At 43.2% G+C, this 21,133-nt stretch overlaps 1 protein-coding gene and 1 long non-coding RNA gene across 7 annotated transcripts in view; one reads left to right on the top strand and one right to left on the bottom strand.

Moving 5' to 3' along the window:
* FSIP1 (fibrous sheath interacting protein 1) overlaps window positions 1-21,133 on the top strand; it is a 591,530-nt gene that overhangs the window by 185,772 nt on the left and 384,625 nt on the right. The window lies entirely within an intron of this gene.
* The window catches only part of LOC121929217, a 47,875-nt gene continuing 33,901 nt past the window's right edge, over window positions 7,160-21,133 (bottom strand). For all 3 annotated transcript variants that reach the window (XR_006103628.1, XR_006103625.1, XR_006103630.1), the window contains 2 exons: window positions 8,259-8,295; window positions 7,160-7,533 (listed from right to left, as the gene is read on the bottom strand). This is a non-coding gene — a long non-coding RNA (uncharacterized LOC121929217). The remainder of the gene's footprint in view (window positions 7,534-8,258; window positions 8,296-21,133) is intronic.

Consider the following 21,133-nt stretch of genomic DNA (forward strand, 5'->3'; position numbering starts at 1 on the left):
CATGCATCATTGAAATACCATACCTCCAAAGTGACTCGAAGCAGCTTTATTTTGGCCTGTCTGTAACAGGCCTATGATTCTATTATTTTCTTTTTCAAGCTAAATATACCCACTTCCCTAAGTCTTTCTTCCTAAGGCTTGATTTCCAGACATTTGATCATATCGCTTAGCCTACTCTGGACACATTCCACCAACCTTCTTAAACTGTGGTGCCCAGAACTGGGCAACAGTATTCCAGGGGAGGTCTCATCCAAGCAGAATAGAATGAACTACTATTTCCCTTGATTTGGAAAGGTCAGAAGGTCAAGATTTGTCTTCTTGTTGATGCAGCCCAGTTTTTGACCACTGCATCACACTGTTAATTCATGTTTAGTTTGTGCTCTACTAAGACCCCTAGATCCTTTTCATATGGACTGCTGTCAAGTCAGATGGCATCCATATGCATTTGTGCATTTCATTTTTCCTGTTTGATGTAGTTTGTTATAGATGTAGTACCTTACATTTATATCTGTTGAAATTAATTTTGTTAATTTTGTTTATTTCTATTAAGGTCATTTTGAATTCAGATTCTGCTCTCTGGGATATTTGCTATCCTTGCCTCTTTGGTTTCATCTATAAATGTGATATGCATAATTTGAATCACTGATAAAGATATAAAATACCAGGTCCAGTTTACTTTTGTCTGAGATTACTGGGAAGGGCCAGTGATGTTACCAAAGTTGGTGTAATCCACTGCAGGGGAATGCAAACTGCCTTGGCCTCCTTCCGCCACCTGGCCACCCCAACTGCTGCTGAGCAGGACAGTGCTGCGGCCTCCACGGCACCCATTCAGGTTCGGTTGTGGCTGCTTTCTGAGCAGCCGTGCTGGACCTTGAAAGCAGGCCCCCTAGAAAGGCCTTCAGGGTCCAGTCCCCCGAGTAGCCACCACTACCGAAGAGGGCAGTGCTGCACCCTCTGGAGGACCTGTTTAGGGTCCAATGTGGCTGCTGGGCAAGTGAGAAAGCACCCTTTCTTCCTTGCCCACTAGCCATGGCAGTCCCTCCAGGTGTAATACACCCCCCTCTGAGGTGTCACCCAGTGCAGTCTATATTCCCTGCACCCTCACCCTCCCCATTGACCCCTCTGGGAAGGGTAATATTCTGCCCCCTCTGCTTCTCACCCCCTTGCAGAGTTAACTGAGTGCAAATTATTTTGAACTCAGTTTGCAGCAACTGAAATAAGCTGAGTACAGAGGGAGAAAGTGAAAGGAGAGGAGAGACTCCAAGGCATTTTCAAAGCAGCTGAAAATGGAAGAACAGAGGATTATCTGAAAATGTCCCTACCAAACTGGGACAGTTGGGAGGGTATGTGGTTATTCTCTACTACTCTCTATGAGAGACTGCTGAAACCATTTAAAAGTTTTGCAGAGCCACTGGCCTGCATGCTGCTGCTTTTCCTTCTCTCTCTCTCCTTCCCCCTTTCTCTTCCTTCCCCACAATTGGCACTTAAAATCCTCCAATTTCTACAGATGCTTACTTTTTTTTTTCAGTCAATGAAGCTCAGAAAGAAACAAAGGCACTTTGGATGAGTAGATGATGGTGAGATTACTCTTTGTAAGACTTGGTGCAAAGGAGGCTGCTGAAGGGGGAAACTCTGTGAATATTTCCTATACTGCTACAAAAGGTCCCCCTCCGTCTCCTCTTGCAGAAGGGCCCACAATGTTCAACAGCATCTCCTTGCCTGCTTGCTGTTTCTCGATCAACGTGGCCCGTATCAGAGTAAATAAACAGCCAGGCACTATCCCAGACAATGGTCCCTGGCGATGAATTAATAAACTCTGCCTCTCACATTAGCCGAGTGTGACTGGAACTGGCAGGAGTCCCTGGCTAGACTCCAGAAACTATTATTACTAGACAGAGCCAAAGGAGTCTTGGCACGAAGCAGGGCCCACAGCTGGAGATTAGGTAACAGAGTCAGAGCGCTCATAGAGCTGCCAGGGTGTTGGCCATTGTGCCTGAAGAGAGGGTCAAAATTCTGTTTCTGAAGCTCACTGCTGCACGCACACCGTACCTCCATAACGTGCAGCAGCACAGACTGTAACAGCAGGGTTTTAAAATATATATATGTTCTTCCAAACACTATGGGGTGCTTACACTAGCAATTTATCACTGGTTTACTAAGTAACATTGGAAGCGCTGCTTGCCAATGTATGCTTTGCAATTCTCGGGTGTAGTTTGGTTTCAAATCCAAGTAAGTTGGTACTTCTGACCTTCCCACAGTGTGTGTGTGTGTATTCATATGCAGTGCATGCATCTCCCCTTTGGCCTGCCAGTACAGTTGGCCCTTCTTATACACGGATTTTTTATACACGGATTCAAGCATACACGGTTTGAAAATGTCCAAAAAAAGTATAAATTTCAAATATCAAACCTTGATTTTCCATTTTTATAAGGGATACCATTTTGCTATGTCATTATATTTAATGGGACTTGAGCATACACGGATTTTGTTATACACAGGGGATCTTGGAACCAAACCCCAGCGTATAACAAGGGTCCACTGTATAAGCCTTAAAAAATGCAACGTGGGAATCCTAAGTGTTTCCAAAATGTCCATGGAATTGTCCAGGAGATACAATTCATCCTCATCCCCCCAAAAAAAGCAGTTCAGGGTTTCCAAAGTGTGTAGCAGCAAAAACAGCCTTCAGAGGGGCTATAGTTTGCTAGGGTTGCCAGATGGAAAACTATGAAAGGCTCCTTTACCTGTAATGGTTGTGTATAAGAGAGACATTCAGCAGGTAACAAGCAACTTGTACTGAAATTCCTGCTTCAGCATTACCATTAAATGTACAGGAAGCATCTTCAGTTTTTACTCTGGCAATTCTGTGGCCCACCCTTAAGATAGGCTTCCAACTTTTTGGGGATGATAACTCTTAGCAGCTCTAGCCAGCATAGCTAATGGTGAGGAATGATGAGAGTTACTGTAAAACAACTTGTCGGGGGCCACATGGTTCCCACCCCAGTCTACGTAACTGTTAGTCCTCCTAGATTAGAACTATTGAATCAATGGAAATAACTTACAAGCTCCAACTGATTCAATGGTTATACTCTACCTGGTCCCCGCAACTGAACTGAGGCCTCAGTAGATACAGTAACTTTTTTATAAAGCCAGTTGGTATGAGACATATTCTTCTAGCTATGTCTGCTAATTCATTGCAATAACATGCATGATTTCATGTGGAACAGAGAAAGTGTGGCATATATCCCTTTGCCGTGTCCTGGATTTTTCAGCAGAAAAAACAGGCACACAGATTATCTTGTACTGCAGGTATTTGTATTTAACTGATAGTAATTTCTTTTATATATATTCTCTGCATCTACACAAATAGATTAGCAAATGGCAGATGTCCTCTTTTACACTGATGTGTAAGTGACCACCTTAATTAGGAAGCATCTGGAAAAGACTGTCATTTGTAGTGGTGAAGCTGCTGGGAGGTGAAATGCTAAATGCATTCTCTGTTGCTTTTTCTCAAATTCCCCTTCCGACTGCTTTAGCTCTTAGGGAGCTACAATGTCCTTATTACCTAAGAAACATAGTACTTGCACATAAAGTGAAAAAGCAGTAGGTGACTGGGGAAAGGTTGAGCATAAACACACTACCACTGCTCTACTGCAAATTACTCACTCATAAATAGCAAGAGCCCCCCTCCCCCCAGTAGTATAAACCTCGCAAATAATGTAAAAGATTAGTACACACAACTTTTAAACCATGATTACACCATGAAAAAAAGTGGCATTGGCAATATTTAATAATAATAATAATAAAATTTTATTTATACCCCGCCCTTCCAAATAGATCAGGGCGGCTTACAAATGCACCTTAGTGCAGCAAATACAGTATAAAACAGGTTAAAAACAACATCATCTCTTCATAAAAACAATAAAAACCCCTTAGCCCAACCTCACGGCCACGAGTGAGGAGGGAGGCCCATAGGATGTTTAGTCGGGGAATGCCTGATTAAATAGGAAGGTTTTGAGTCCCTTCCTAAATTGGGCCAGGGTGGTGGATGAGCGGAGCTCTATGGGCAGCATGTTCCAAAGGGCTGGGGCAGCTGTGGAAAAGGATCTTCTGGCCGTAACGGCCAACCTTGCCCCAGGCACCTTCAGGAGTTGCTGCCCAGATGTTCTGAGGGTGCGAGGCGGAATGTACGGGGAGAGACGGTCCTTCAGGAATCCTGGGCCCAAGCCATTTAGGGCTTTATAGGTGATAACCAACGCCTTATATTGAGCTCGGAAGCGAATAGGCAGCCAATGGAGGTCTTTAAGCACCGGTGTTATATGGCTGGTCCTGGAAACACCAGTGACCAGCCGTGCTGCCATGTTCTGCACTACTTGCAGCTTCCGAGTGTGGTATAAGGGTTGCCCCATGTAGAGTGCGTTGCAGAAATCCAATCTCGAAGTTACCAGAGCGTGTACAACAGTTTCAAGGTCCCTCTGGGCCAGATATGGGCGCAGCTGGCGAATCAGCCGAAGCTGATAACAGGTACTCTTGACCGTCGCATTCACCTGAACAGTCAGGTGAAGGGACGAGTCAAGAAGCACCCCCAGACTGCGCACGGAGTCCTTCACAGGGAGCGTGACCCCATTCAGGACAGATGGAACCACCGCCATTCCTGGACCAGGGGGACCTATCACTAGTACCTCCGTTTTCTCTGGATTAAGTTTGAGTCGGTTTTCCCTCATCCAGCCCATTACTGACTCCAGACAGGCCACGAGAGGAGAGACGCCATCCCCAGTCACTGCATCAGTCGGAGACATAGAGAAATAATTTGGGTGTCATCAGCGTATTTATTACACAGTGCTACCTCTGACCTGTAGCTGCTCTGTGCCCAACTTGTCTCTTTCCCCCTGTCAATGACCTCACAATTGTGCAAATCTCCAGGTGCGAAATGTTGATTCTGGAGCAGTTGTGTGATTGGCAGTTATGTGGTGTAAGTAACATGGTGTCACCTCATCCCCTCTGTCCCTCTCCTTTTTCTTACTTCAAATGTGGGGGAAATTATCTTTGCAAGAGGCTGGGTAACCTTTAGGACTACTTGCACCTGTATATACCAGTAATAACTGAGGAGAACTCCAAGTATGGGTGAATTAAGTGTGCATTGACACACACAACATAGCAATTCATGTAGACACAGCATTCAGAGCTAACCAAAATGGAACAGGATAGCGGAGTCTGAGAGGCTTATAGGGTGATATTTACCTGTCCAAATAGTAGACCGCAGAAAGCGGAATTGAGTCAGACTGAGGTCTGAGGGCGACACAGAACATATATGTATACTATGTGCACAGAGAGCATGCCAGTTGTGTGCAAGGAAGCTAGGTTTTGAGCCCAATATTTATATCAGATAACTAGTCTCTGTGGGTGTGCTTGATGATCTCTAGTACTGTAACAAAGACCTACAGTGGACCCTTGTTATATGCTGGGGTTTGGTTTGCTTCCAAGATCCCCCGTGTATAACAAAATCTGTGTATGCTCAAGTTCCATTAAATATAATGACATAGCAAAATGGTGTCCCTTATAACAAATGAAAAATCAAAGTTTGATATTTGAAATTTATACTTTTTTTTTAACATTTTCAAACTGTGGATGCTTGAATCCATGTATAAAAAATCCGTGTATAAGAAGGGCCGACTGTAATGGCTTTCCCAGGAATTGACAATGGGATTCTAGGCAGGTTGATAGCTTTAACTTTGGAGTTACAAAAACAGTTATTGAATCAGGACAACCCCAGGATGACTGGACAGGATGAGGTGGCAGGGGGAAGTCAGAGAGTTTGGCTTATTGCTTTGGGTGCAAGAAGATGCTTTATCCCAAGGTGCAAGAGGAAATGCAGACGATTTGGGGGAAGGAAAGAGCAATTAGTACACCATTTAGCTTTGATTATATTATTAGCTGGATCATTCACATGCCTCAGGTCTTCATTCTTTTTCTCTTGGAAACCTGAACTAGTGTTCCTAAAGGTCACCGTGACCTCACAAGAACGTGCTAGCTCCAGGTAGGGAATATGAAAATATGGGGATCCCAAATCTAGCACAGGGTATGCAGGGTGTGCTTAAACCTTCACTATTCCCCAGCAGCCTGATCCCCCAGTTGTTATATTCTACAGTCGTTCCTGCATATCCATGGACTTGCCATTTGTGGTTTCAATTACCCAGCTGAGGCAAGGCCTATTTCTGGCTGGCCAGCTTTGCCCCAGCCGGCATGGCTGTTTTCCTCACCAGTGCGGCCTTTCCTGGGCTGATGCTGCCTTTCCTCAGCAACCAGCATCACCATTTTCCCAGCCACACGGCCTTCCCAGGAAGAAGGAGGTAAGGAGGGAGATGCTGCCATTGGGGACAATGGAACTTGAATATTTGCGAAAATTTTGTATTCATGGGGGTTCTGGAACAAATGTCGCACAAATCCGGAGGGATGACTGTATTTCTTTTTAAAATTTTATTTTTTAAATTTTCTTTCTTTCTTTCTTTCTTTCTTTTCTTTTCTCTTTCTTTTTTTAAAATTAACTCACAGTAATTCACAATAGCAGAACTTCAGAACTTTGTGGAAATAAATAAATAATGTAACCAAAAGGGAGTTGGAGTTAAGGGAGCATCAGGAAGACAGTGCATTGGGGGCAGCAGCCACTGTCACACAATTGGGAAGATGTGTGGTGATGGCTGCTTGGAAAGCATTGTGTTACCTTTTATTTAACCTAACGTGATTGCTGTGAGAATGGGGTTCATGCAGTAAAGCATGTAGTCCAACCTCCTGCTCAAAGCAAGCATGTTAATATATGATTCTGCTAGAGCATTCCTCATAGATGCCCATTCAACCTTTCCTTAGGGTATGTCCAGCAAAGGTACACCAATAAACTCTTGAGGCAGTCTATTCTACTTCCAAACAGCTTTCAGTCTTTCACCTAATAATTTGCTGAAATCTTCTTCCATGTTATTTCCACCCATATAGTTCTAGCCCCGCTTCCTGGAGCAAGGCCAGATATTTGAAGATAGTTATCATGTTGTCTGGTCTCCAAGGTAATGTTCTCTTCTCTAGGAAAAATATTTTAAAATCTTTTGTTGTGTTAGTTGCAGTTTTTTAAAAAGGGCAGTTTTAAAAAGAGGGCAGGAGACTTATGGCACTTTTAAATCTAACCAGTTTATTTCAGAATGTGCTTTCATGGATTTTAGCCCTCTTCTTCAGATATACCTTATCCTAGAGATGGCCACCACATCCAAAAAAGAATGGCAGCACTCCATACACAACATGTTAAAAAGCAGTGGTTAGAAAGCTAACTAAACCTCCAAATGAAAAGACAGGTGGTGAATACAGATGCTGAAAAGGCATGGCGTGAGGATGAAATATTGTCATGAAAATGGATTGTCTTCCAATCAAAGTGGGAAAGCTGGCAGACATGAGGGTATCATCTGTATTTAATTGAGATCAACAGTAAAACATCCATTGGTTTTCATGGCTGCAGATTGCATCCCGTGAGCTTGTAAAGCATTCTATTTTTATCTGTTGAATATTGGAGAGAAACAATCCATACCCTCAGTCATAGCACAGGAACATTAAATTCTATTTTTGTGGTGAAGCAAAACAAATAAAGTTCCATATTTAACATGAAAGGTTATATGGGGAGTCACCATTTTTTCTCACTAGGGCCCTGGCTGATACATGAATTACTGAAATCCAGGTACATGTCTTAAAGTATTGAGGAAATATATATAGTAGACTGAGGGCTCGTCTACACTGGCCAGAATAACCCAGGCTGCTCCCAAAACTTCTCAAGCTTTCCCCCATTACCTCCGCACTCTGGAGCAATAGCAGGTCGCTGTCTACACAGCATCCTGCTGTGCTGCCCAGTGCCCTCTACCCTCTGAGATCAGAAACAAGGTGGTCAGCATTTATCACATTGCTGAGCACCCTGTTGTGACTTGTACACGGACGCTGCTGCCAGACAGCACAACGGTATGTGTGTGTAGACAACTGCCTGGTGTCACTACAGAGGGCTCTGGATTTTCCAGTAAAATCTGGAGCAAAAGGTGAGTTTTGTTTGGTTGTTTTTTTACACTGATTTATCCAGGGATAGGGCAGATTCAGTGCAGAACTGATCTGCCCTCATGAAAACAGTTTGCATTGAAATCAGGGCTTTGGCATCATGTAGCCAGGCCATGTTGAGGGCAAGGCAAAACTTGTGTAATTGACCCATGTAGATATGCTCTATTTGTAGTAGTCCTTACCTGTTACTTGAAAGGGATCACTTCTCACTTGCAGCTGCTGAAAAATTGTAATCAGAAGGTGCTAGTCCTTTAGCAAAGAGTCATATCATACATTGCAACAGTCCTTATAAAACCTCTGTCATCCCACTTTTTTTTACTACTCTTAAAATGTCCCAGTTTCTCTCTTCTCCTCCCATGTTCCTTCTTTGTCATCAGTTTATTTCCATTGCTGCAAACTGAGTACAGAGTGCAAAAGTAGTTTGAACTTAGGCATGGGCCAAACTACCTGAAAAGGGCAGCCTAATTTCCTCCGGAGGGAAGCCGCAGCTGTCAAACCACATGGGTTCCCTCCAGAAGAAAAAGAACCTGGGAAACCCGTGTTCTTTTTCTGCCGCCATTGTTACGTCACAAATGCGCCAATGGCGTACTCGTGAAGCAACTGGCGTGGCACAATGTGTGGATGCTATTCATCCATTACATCACAATGGTGATGCCCATGTACACAGGGCACCGCCATTGTAGCGCTGCCAGTCCATGCTAGGGTTAAGGACTGTGTGGTTGTCGCATGGTCCCTAACCCTAGTTGTGCCACCACCACACTACAAATCCCGTCTGTCCTGGGCCTTAGTTAACTCAGAAGAGGGGGGAGGAGAGGCATAATATTGTCCTTCCCAGTATGCTCAGGCAAAAGCAAACCGTTGCAGCCTCTCCTAGATTGTGTGTTCTTCTTCATTAATAACTTTTGCCATCTCGATCACACTCTTGATCTTGCTTGACCACACATGTCAAATAGTAGAGAGTACATATGGAAAGAGCAAGAACAGGTTAAGAATTATTAACATAGCACATGCAAGCACACAGAAGAAAAGATATGGTTTGTTTCTTTGAATTTAATTTAAGAACTTGTTAGTGGCCAACATTCAATACAGTTTCCCAGTAAATCATGCAGTACTGTCTAAAATACAAGTAGACATGCAAAACTGAGGCCCATTTCTTATTATAAATGCTTATTTTTTCCAAAGGAATTTCCATTATCCTCCTCTGAAGTCTTTCTTTAAAAAGTATGTTGTGGGAAATGGTATAGATCCAAATCAGAGGTATGAAGTACAGGGCTAATGATCCCAAAAAAGCACAAAGGGCTTAATAAAGATATCACAACATTATGGACTTTGGAACTTGTATTACGCCAACATGGCTATCCCTGCATTTGTAAAAATAATGAGCAAATTCATACATTACTGTAGCAGTGCAGAAGCCATTGTGCTATAGCTATTTTGTGTGCCATTTTAGTGACATCAGTATTAAGCTTGCACATAGATCAATGGATAATAGACAAAATAGAATCATAGAATCATAGAATCGTAGAGTTGGAAGAGACCGCAAGGGCCATCCAGTCCAACCCCCTGCCATGCAGGAAATCCAAATCAAAGCATCCCTGACAGATGGCCATCCAGCCTCTGTTTAAAGACCTCCAAGGAAGGAGACTCTATCACCCTCCGAGGGAGTGCATTCCACTGTTGAACAGCCCTCACTGTCAGGAAGTTCCTCCTAATGTTCAGGTGGAATCTCTTTTCCTGTAGCTTGCATCCACTGTTCCGGGTCCTGTTCTCTGGAGCAGCAGAAAACAAGCTTGCTCCCTCTTCAACATGACATCCTTTCAAATATTTAAACAGGGCTATCATATCACCTCTTAACCTTCTTTTCTCCAGGCTAAACATCCCCAGCTCCCTAAGTCGTTCCTCATAGGGCATGGTTTCCAGACCCTTCACCATTTTTGTCGCCCTCCTTTGGACACGCTCCAGTTTCTCAATGTCCTTTCTGAATTGTGGCACCCAGAACTGGACACAATATTCTAGGTGGGGCCTGACCAAAGCAGAATATAGTGGCACTATTACTTCTCTTGATCTAGACACTATACAGTACTTCCTTTTCTGAGAAGACTGAGGCAAAGAAGGTGTTGAGTAATTCTGCCTTTTCTCTGTCTTCTGTTAGCATTTTGCCATCCTCTCGACCCAGTGGACATATCCAAAAAAGCCCTTTTTATTGTTCTTAACCTCTATTGCAAGCCTGAGTTCATTCTGTGCTTTAGCTTTTCTGACTTTACCCCTACACATGCCTGCTATTTCTTTGAATTCCTTTTTCGTGATTTCCCCCTTTTTCCATTTCTTATACATGTTCCGTTTCAAACTTAGCTCGGTTGAAAGTTCCTTAGTCATCCATCCTGGTTTCTTGAGACACCTCCCATTTTTCTTTTTCACTGGAACTGTTTGAAATTGTGCCTTCAGTATCTCCCTTTTGAGAAAGTCCCATCCATGTTTCAGTCAGGGGCCATTCAGACTTCCTTTTAGTCCAAATCCCAAACCGGATTAAAAGTGGGAAGTTCCCACTGGTGCCGGTTTTTACACATCAGGATTGGGGGGGGTTGCACACCAGATCTGGGTCAAATCCCCCTCAAAGTGGGTTTTCTGAAAGCGATTCCCCCCCCCCTAATTTCTTTTGAGAAAACCTGCTTCTTCCAGGGTGCCTGCAAATGTGAACTTAGCCCTGGTCATGATTGGGTCAAGTTCAGGGGGAGGGATAAAGTTCAGAGGGTGGGCAGTCAGCAGAACATGCCTCCCCTCTCTTTCACCAGTCACTTTGCAAGCAGCTTTTTTAAAAAAAAATGGTGTGTGTGACTGAATATTCAAATGCTTGTGCTACATATGTTTCTCTTTCATTTGGCAAATTGATACAATGTGGGAATGCTTGTGCTACATATGTGTGGGAAAAGGAGGGAAAGCAAGAGGATGCAAAGGAAAAGAGAAGGAGAGATGGCATTCTTGGATGCGAAAAGGAGGGAAAATAAAAGGATGCAAAGGAAAAGAGAAGGACAGATGGCATTCTTGGATACGAAAAGGAGGAAAACAAGAGGATGCAAAGAGGAGGGAATCTGAAACAACCCGAAGGCACACAACACATGCAGATACACACCTTGACAAGTTGAGAGACTATGTGAACGCTGCTGCCAGTTTTTTAAAAAAGGAGGGAGGAAGCACCCATTCTGTTGGCCAGTGGTTGTAGGACACGTCACCTTTGACAAAAGCAGAAGTGGATTTGATTGACAACAAAGGAGGCTCCATTTTAAAGCGCTAATGCAAATGTGAACTTTAGAGGGGCAAATTGCATTGATCAAGGTAAAGAATAGTGGGAACGTCTTTCTGGGGAGATTCAGTACCAGCTTACCGAATTCAACCCAGTTCCACCCAGGGCAAATTCCCCAGTGCAAATGGGGCCTCAGTAAAGAAAAGAAGAAAAACAAAACAAAAGGGAGACAGGAGCAAAATCAAAAGCATGAATGCAACTGTAGAATGACTAGTGTGCGAAGATAAAGAGAATTACTACAGTGATCAATACAAACAAAAAGAGAACAACAAAAAAGGAAGAAGGAGAGATGTCTTCCACAAGATCCAGGAATTTAAAGGGAAGTTCAAGCCAAGGGCTGGGATTCTGTAGGACAATAAAAAGAACATACTACAAGACCAGGAAAGAAATAAAAAGATATTGGATGCAATATACAGAGGAGTTATATAAAAAAGATGAAAAAAATGAATGACACATGGAATGAAGAACTATATGAAGATGAACCCCAAATTCTAAAAAGGGAAATGGAGGCTACAATAAGAAATTGAGAAAAATAAAACACCAGGAACAGATGATATTCCACTTGAACTCCTGTGATCCACACAGACAGATTGAACTCTAGTGCTAACCAATATATGTCAACAAATGTGTTAAACAAAATGTGGCTAATAGACTGGAAATGATCAATATACATCCCCATCCACAAAAAAGGAGACACAAAAGACTGCAGCAACCATAGGACCATAGCATTCGTATCGCATGCAAGCAAAATTATGCTCAAAATTCTGCAACACAGACTCCAATAGTACATGGAGAGAGAATTCCCAAAGAGGCAAGTGGGGTTCAGGAAAGGAAGAGGAACCAGGGGCCACATTGCAAACATATGATAGGTAATGGAACATACACAGGCATTAAAAAAAAATCATCATGTGCTTTATAGACTACAGCAAAGCATTTAACTGCATAAACCATGAAAAACAATGAACAGCTCTCAAGGACATGTGAGTGCCACTGCATCTGATAGTCCTGATGAGAAATCTGTACCTAGGACAAGAGGCTTCAGTTAGAACAGAATATGGAGAAACAGATTCATTCCCAATTGGCAGAGGAGTCAGAAAGGCTGCCTACTATCACCTGTTCAACCTGTATGCAGAAAATATCATACGAAGACCATGTTTGGACTCAGAAAAAGGAGGCGGAAAACTACGAAGTAGAAGTATTAATAACCTAAAATATGCAGATGATGGCATACTACTAGGAGAATACAGCACAGACTTGGAACAATTACAGTATTAAAGAAGGTCAAGGAAGAAAGTACAAAGACAGGCTAATGACCACGAAGGATCTACATACATTCCCATACCTTGGATCAAACATCAATCAAAGTGGAGATTGCAGTCAAGAAATCAAAAGAAGACTAGAAATGGGAAAAGCTAGAAAAGATCCTAAATTTTTAAGAAATAGAACTGAGTACTACAGTTAGAATCATCCAATCTATCATATCCCTCATCAGCATGCATGGATGTGAAAGCTGGACAATGAAGAAAGTGGATAGGAAGAGAATCATCTCATTTGAAATGTGGTGCTACAGAAGAGTGCTGAGAATATTGTGGACAGCAAAAAAAGAAAAACAAATGGATCCTTGAACAGATCAAGCCTTAACTCTCCATGGAAGTCAAGATAATTAAGTTGAGGCTGTTGTACTTGGGCCGCATCATGAGAAGGGATGCCTCATTATGAGACAGAATAATGCTAGGCAAGGTAGAAAGAGAGGAAGGGGTTTATCACACGGGAGGAATTTCTCTTAATTTTGAATGAAAAGAAAGTGGGGCCAGTTCAGCGAATTTACGTGAATTCGAATTGCATTCGAACCGACTTCCCATTGCCCGAAAATAGCTTGCCATTGCCCGAAATTGCATGTGATCACCTCTCATGCAATAATGTGAAACCCATGATTGCGTTCGGACTGACTTGCCACTGCCCGAAATTCTGTGTGGTAGTCTATCACACAATAACGTTAAACCCCATGATTGCGTTTGGATTGCCATTGGATTATACTTCCAATTTCCCTTGTCTCACAACATCCGAAGACTGCACACCAGATATCTAAACCAAATTAGGGGGGCCTTGGGCCTGAGGTCACAGGTATGAACTTGCAGGAACTGAGCAGAGCAGTGGAGGGCAGAGGAGCTTGAAGATGCCTCATCCATGGTGTCGCCATGAGTCAGGGTTGACTCGAGGGCAGTTACTGACAAACAACAATGCTTTGACTTGGCATAAAAAATGCCCAGGGCATAAAACAGCAATAAAACCTACAATATAAAATAACTGTTGATGATCAGCTAAATATCTTAACTTACTAAATATTTCCCAACTGAAACACACAGTGCAGTGACACCTTTATGAGGCCAATCAAAGTACATCACACTAACTTTCAAAGTTCACAGGCTTCTTAATCAAGCAAATATCATGCAGGAGAAGAAGTGGTGTTAGAGTTGTATATTGTTTGAAATGTTTGCTTAAGTTTAAAGTGTTTTTGATGGAGGATTCATTCAGGTAGATGCCATACCCTTTGAGGGGACTAAGGACAGAAGACAGTAAAAGGGAGGCAATAACATTCCCATTTCCATCAGCAGCACATCATTTGGTAGGGACAGTTCCAATTCATCTTCTGTAATCCCACTTTTTAAAATGTCCCACTTTCTGTCTCCTCATCCCACTTCCCCCCCTTTTGTTTCCTAGTTGGTGTTTTGGTCATTGACTGACATGCCATGAAAGTGACTTGTATGGACACTTTCTATACCAATATTGCTAACCAAGAGGGAATGGAACTGTGTTATCGAGGTCCCATATTGAGAAAAATGTGGGATACTAAATATATAAATATGCTTGCCTAGAGGTACGCTTTACAAAGGATAAAGTAGCTTAGTGGTTAAGACGCTGACTCTGGTGATCACAAGGTTGGCAAGTCAGCAGTTCGAGGCCCAAGCACCGTATGGCAGAGTGAGCTCTCGTCACTAGTCCCAGCTTCTGCCAATCTAGCTGTTTGAAAGCATGTAAAAGTGCAAGCAGATGAATAGGAACCACTTTGGTGGGAAGATAACAGTGTTCTATGTAGTCATGCAGGCCAAACGCCTTTGACAACACTGGCTTCCTCAGCTTAGTAACAGGGATGGGCACCTCCCTACAGTCAGGCATGATTTGACAACCTTGTGAGAAACCTTTTAGTCCCACGGAATGGAAAGGCACTCATATCTTTGACTAATTTCCTTTATATTTTCAATATTAAATTGCAAAAATACTCTAAAACATGCATTATTTGTTGTTTGAAGAATTTATAATTACTATAGCAACAATAATAATAAAGCTCAGACCAAACCATCTTTTTTTAACATTTATACTTGGGTCCGTTACACACGGGCTAAAAAGTACGCACGGAGCGCGTACTAGGGTTAATAACCCTAGTGCGCGTTGTGTGCGCACAAAATGGCGGCGGCCATTCCACACGGCCGCGGTCATCAATACGTCACGGCCGCGCCGCCTCCAAACGAGGCGGCGCAGTTGTGACGTATTGGGGTCACAGCAGGGCGCCTAGGGCGCCCTTTCCGCGATCCCGGAAGGAGCTCCGTTTCGGAGCTCCTTCCTGGCGGACCAAAGGAGAAAGGGGCCAAACGGCTTGAAGCCCCAAGGACACCTCTTTCCAGGCTGCAGCCCGGAAAGTGGCAGATCGGGGCTTCAGCGGCTGCCACTCTGGCCACTGAGGCCCTGATCCGGCGGGGAAAGTTGCGCCTACAGGCCGCCCCAAAGGGGCGGTCTGTAACACGCCATAGACCCATTAAAACTGCCTATGCTATATTAAGGTTGCAGTTCAAGCTCACCCAGACCCATCAAATCATGCTGTAGTTTATAATACAATGGGTTAGAATGATAACATTCCTAACCTATTATGTCATATAAACTATGATATCTAATAGTGGCCATCAACTAGTGTAAGAGACACCACTCATGGAACACATTCATCCTTCTCTACCATCTGTACCCAAATCTGCTTGGGAAGATCCTTTCTGGAGCATATTTGGGGAAAGCAAAGGGGCAGTAAGGAAGAGGAGGGGCACAAGATGGGAAGCCTTTTTGCTTGTACTGGAGACATATGATATTTAAGACAATACAAAACCAACTTTTGCAAAAATGATAAACAATTGGTTGCAACATCTTTCTGTTTTGGCTATTGCCATCACTTTCTTTTGAATTTCATGCTTTTAGCAATTGTGATATTTTTAATGCCTCTCTCTTGCTCATATTTTCACAGGGTTGTTGTCATATACAAAAATGTTCCTTTGTTGCTGCTGCTGCTGCTGCTGCTATCAATTGCTGTCAAGTTGGCTTCAACATTTGGTGACCTAAAAGTGGATAAGAGAGCTTCAAGACCCACCCCCATTAACCATCCTACTCACATCTTGCAAATCATGTACTTAGGTGTGAGTAACTGCCCTTGTGTAATTAGAAAGATCTTTGACAAGTGGAGTAACCAGATCTCTTTTATGTTGTCCGCAGCACCAGATAACCTAAGCATCCTAGATTCTCATAAGAGGAAGAGGTCATTTTCCTGCTTTGGCTTCCATACAGGATAATTGTGAGGAAACCTTATAAACATAGTTGATTTCATGAGATTTCTAGCACTTGTGGTGTCAGTCTGGCTTCCAATATTTTTATGGCATTGCACCAATCTCCAAATGCAGGACATCTGTGTGTCCCAACAGCAACCATTTCTGGATCTAGCAATCATTTTCTCAAGTATCTGTAATTAATCAATTTATCCCCCTCATCTGCTTTTCCTTTCCTGCCCCTAGACCTTGATGTGTTTTACATTTCCTGCTTTATCCCTCAACCTCCTTCCCCATGGTTTTCTGTCTTCTTTTATCTTCTATCAAAGATCTTCTATCTTCTTGTTACAGTCTTTTTCTTCTTTCCTATAGTATTTGTTCCAATGGGCTCTTTGTCACCACTTATTTTTCTCTGAAGCCACACAGTTTTTACCTTTCAGCGCTTGGAATCAACACATTAAAATATTTTAAAGTTCATAACACCTTAATTTTTGTTAATAAGGGAGCAATTGCTTTAATTTCTTGTCCATAAACTTTAATTACCAAACTTTCCCACTTTAGCATTATCAGTAATGTTTACTTCTTATTCCAAAATGTTGGAGGAAGAATGCCATTTTTATCTCCATGGTTTTTTTAAAAAAATTGTGAACACTACTTGACCAATCACCCATCCCTGCTGCCAAATCAACCATACAAACTAACTAACCAAAACTAATTCCCTCTCCTGTTATGTCTTTAAAACTTTGTTTCTTTACATTCCGCTTTCTTTTCTTTAAACCTTATAAGCTGTTCAGTGGCTTGTGTAAAATGGGCAAAAAATTGTTACAATAAAAATAATAAATAAATAAACCCCAGCAAACAATATGTCAGTAGTGCGTTACTTTGGTCATTACTAGTTGAAAGTTTTCATCCATTTGTATGTTGCCTCGAGGGCCCTTGTTTATTCAGGGATGATAAACAAATTCCTTCAAATAAATAAATAATGTTTAAAACTAGTAAATCAGTGTGATCCCTGCTGATGCACTAGCACAGTGATGGTGAACCTTTTACAGGCTGAGTGCCCAAACTGCAACCCAAAACCCACTTATTTATTGCAAAGTGCCATGTCCCTCTGTCTTTCTAATAACAAACTCTGGCAAACTCTGTGCTGGGGCGACAGCACATGTGCCCACAGAGGGCTGGCACGTGTGCCATAGGTTCGCCATCACTTGCACTAGCATTTTTGATTCATGCCCGGAGCTCTGTTCCTGTATTTGCAACAAGATGAGGGAATGCTGCACAATGGCTTATTGGCTGCTATGCCCATCAATGCCAATATACAGTTAGTTCTCCATACCCACAGATTCTTTATCCATGACTTGAAAATACTTAAAAATATAAATTCCAACAAGCAAACCTTGCTTTTGCCATTTTATGTAAGGGACACCATTTTAGTATGCCACTGTATTTAACTTTTGCTAAGCCCATATCTTTTAAAGACAGTTTGTTGCTTCAAGCACTCTCAACAATTAAGGACCCTTGAAGATGACATGAAGGTTGAAGCTAGAGCAATAAGCAACAGCTATATTGCTGACAAGAACACTTGACAGAAACTACATGAGGCTGGCTCTAAAGCAACAGCACTAGCTGCCAATATGTTCTAGAATCTGAACCTAAAGTGTTGGTGATGATATTTAAAGGCTTAAATAGCTTGGGTACCTCAATATTGGAAGGAGTACCTCTCTCCAAACCATTGAGGTTTGCTAGGGCCCCTCACCTGCTGTCTCACCAGTAGGAATAAGACATTATATGTGGAAATATCAGAAAGACTCTTTGGTGTAGTTGGACCTCTGTTATGGCCCCCTCCCCATGGAAGACTTTTTGGCATTGACACTGGCCCTATTCAGGTGCCAGGTTAAAACTTAGCTTTCAGCTAAACATTCTGGAGTCCAGGAATTGTCAGCCTGTTTAGGGTGTATGTAGATCCATACTGTATAGGGTACTCTTGCAAAAATGTATTTCTTAATTTTTTTTTCTGAAGAAGAAATGTATTCTGAAACTTCACATGCTTGATCCTTTAAGAAGGGGTCAACTATGCTTGCAAATTTATTACTGTAACACCAAAAAGAATTTTTTTCCTATTCATCTGATTTTAACTTGTCCAGTTCTCTCCTTTCATGCCCAAAAACATCATCCACTTCTGGCAAAGAAGGGAAACATTACAGCAGTTTGCTGATATTCAATTGTAGTCAACAGAAGGCATGAAGATTTGAATTTCCAAACTGGGATTCATACTCAGAATCAAATTGAATAGGGCAAACACTTAATCATAGTCTAAATTTTGTTTTAGACTCACAGCATCCATCCTCTTAAGTGTAGGGAGAAATACCAACAGTGGAGGTAAGCCACTGAGAATCCCTCTTTGTATACCATAACTGTTCCAACATGATACAAGATAGTAAACTCTAATCTGCATTGAATAAATAATGCAGTTTGACACCACCTTGATGGTTATGGCTCCACCCTATAGAATCCTGGGATTTGTGGTCTATTGTGGCACCAAAGCTCTCTGACAGATACGGCTCACAATATCTCACAAAACTACAAATCCCAGAATTCCACAGCATGGAGCTATGACAGGTAAAGCAGTGTCAAACTGCATTATTTCTGCAGTGCAGATGAGACCTGAGACACCTTAAAGAGGAGGCAGAAGCAGAGGACAAACTGCGTGGCTCCGTCCTGGAGCAAAAAGAACCTGCAAAAAGCAGGTTCTTCTTGTGGCACACTTGCAGCGTCACAAAGGCGCTGGAACGTGCAGACACTATGCATCTATCACATCAAAATGGCAGCGCCCGTATGTACAGGATGCTGCCATTTTGACGCCCTCGTCACATGCAAGGGGTGAGTTGCGTCTGGAAGCACCGCCCCTCGCATGTAACGACAACGCCCCGTAGGGCCCGTCTGTCCAGCACCTACATTATTTTTGGTGCACTATTATGCAGCAATACAGCCCACCAGGCATGAATGGAGGGAAAAGATGTCCTGCCTTTCCTCTCTACAGTTACTCACCTTCTCATATGTGATGAATGTACAAAAGATGTTGATGGGGATAGTTAATGATGAGGGTAGATCTAGCTTGCGTGCCTCTGTGACCTCCACCCTCATATGCGCCTTATGATGCTCCATATTCTGATGTGGATAATTTATCTGTTTAAAATTCTACCAGGGACTTTGCAACCCTAATGTAAATGTGTGCTTGGCAGGTAGGGCAGGAATGAAAACCATGCAGCCTTCCCATTGTTGGACTGCAAATCCCAGCAGCCATACTCAATATAGCCAATGGTAAGGAATGCAGCTACCAACAGAGGATTAAGCACAAACCTCTTCTGCCAGAAGAAATGCCCTTTTGTCAGCAGAATCCTGTTCTGCTGCTGATCTCAGGCAACTGCTGACAGTAATCTGACAGCAGAACTGCTCTGCTTGCTAGGATTTAAGAATAAAAAGATAAAACAAAGGAGGCGTGTAGAAGGAATAGGGAGAAAGTGAAGTCAAATTTCACCACCCAGGCCTCTTTCAATCCAAAGACAGAGAGACGAGGAAATTTATCACACAGGAGGAATTTCTCTTAATTTCGAATGAAAAGAAAGTGGGGCCAGAACGGATTCACATGAATTCACTACTTCAGCGAATTTACGTGAATTCGAATTGCGTTCGAACTGACTTCGCATTGCCCGAAAATAGCTTGCCATTTCTCAAAATTGTGTGTGATCACCTCTCACGCAATAACGTGAAACCCCATGATTGCGTTCGGATTGCCATTGGATTATACTTCTAATTTCCAATGTCTGATAACATCCAATACTGGAACAAAGCAAGGCCTGGGGGAAGGTAGTCCTAAGTAGCTTCCAACATTCCTAGGGCAAGAACAGTTTGGACTCACTATAGTTTCAGCAGGCCTAGCATGGGACCTTATCACACGTGGGGTGGGGGGAGGTTGCAGCTCAGATCCGCAGTCACTCCTGTTCTAGCAATGCAAAGCGTGATGTTTTTTCACACCTGATCCAGAGCCACTCCTGTCTAGCAATGCGAATTAAGGTTAAAATGTGATGTTTTACCACACCTGATTGCCTTTCTGTTGCCCTTCCGAATTGAGGGGGAAGCAAAGTCAGTTCTATTCCAAGCAAGTCACGTGATGCGGATTCAAACAAAGCAGAGTGAGTGCACATTGTATTACCACACCGGAGGGTTCAACAATTCGAATAAGCACCCTTGCACATGCTCAGTGGGTCTCTGGATGCTGTCCTCCTTCCCTGCCCCCTCCTTCGCTGTCATCATTCATCGGGGTGAAGAAGCAGTCAGGGGATGATGGGATAGGTGGCAGGTTGGCAGAGAGGGTGAGATGGGGATGCTGGAACAGTCTGGGAATGATGAGATGGATGGCAGGGGGTCACTGTGGCCAGGATTGGGATGCAGGAGAAGGCAGGGGATGATGGGATAGGTTGCTGGGAGTCTCTGGAGCCAGGATCGGGATGCAGGAGAAGGCAGAGGATGATGGGATAGATCGCTGGGGGACACTGGAGCCAGGATCGGGATGCAAGAGAAGGCAGAGGATGATGGGATAGGTCACTGGGGGTCACTGGAGCCAGGATCGGGATGCAGGAGAAGGCAGAGGATGATGGGACAGGTCGCTGGGGGTCACTGGAGCCAGGATCGGGATGCAGGAGAAGGCAGAGAATGATGGGATAGGGGGATCACTGGAGCCAGGATCGGGATGCAGGAGAAGGCAAGGGATGGTAGGGATGACGGGATGGGTGGCAGGGTGGCAGAGGGGGCGAGATGGGCTGAAGGAGGAGGAGGGGAATAACAGAGCAGGACGCAGGGGGCCAAGGGGGTTGACATCAGAGTGTTTTTCCATACCAGAACAATTCGAAGTGAAATCGAAGTGAGCTTGAATGCGAATTCTGTGAATTCCCTTTTTTCTGAATTCATCAAAATGAGGAGTCATTTTGGAATCACTGTAGAAGCACCACGGAAGGAGCACCCATAGAAAGGAATCTAATCTGATAACACATTCACATTGTGATGTGAATCCGCATTGTTGGACCCGCAGTCATGTCGAAACTGACCTGCAAAAGCTCTAAAAATCTCTGTGTGATAAACCTCATGGACTCACATAACCCTTAGCCATGCTTAT

Source organism: Sceloporus undulatus, chromosome 1 (genome assembly GCF_019175285.1).
Source record: "Sceloporus undulatus isolate JIND9_A2432 ecotype Alabama chromosome 1, SceUnd_v1.1, whole genome shotgun sequence".
NCBI lineage: Eukaryota > Metazoa > Chordata > Lepidosauria > Squamata > Phrynosomatidae > Sceloporus > Sceloporus undulatus.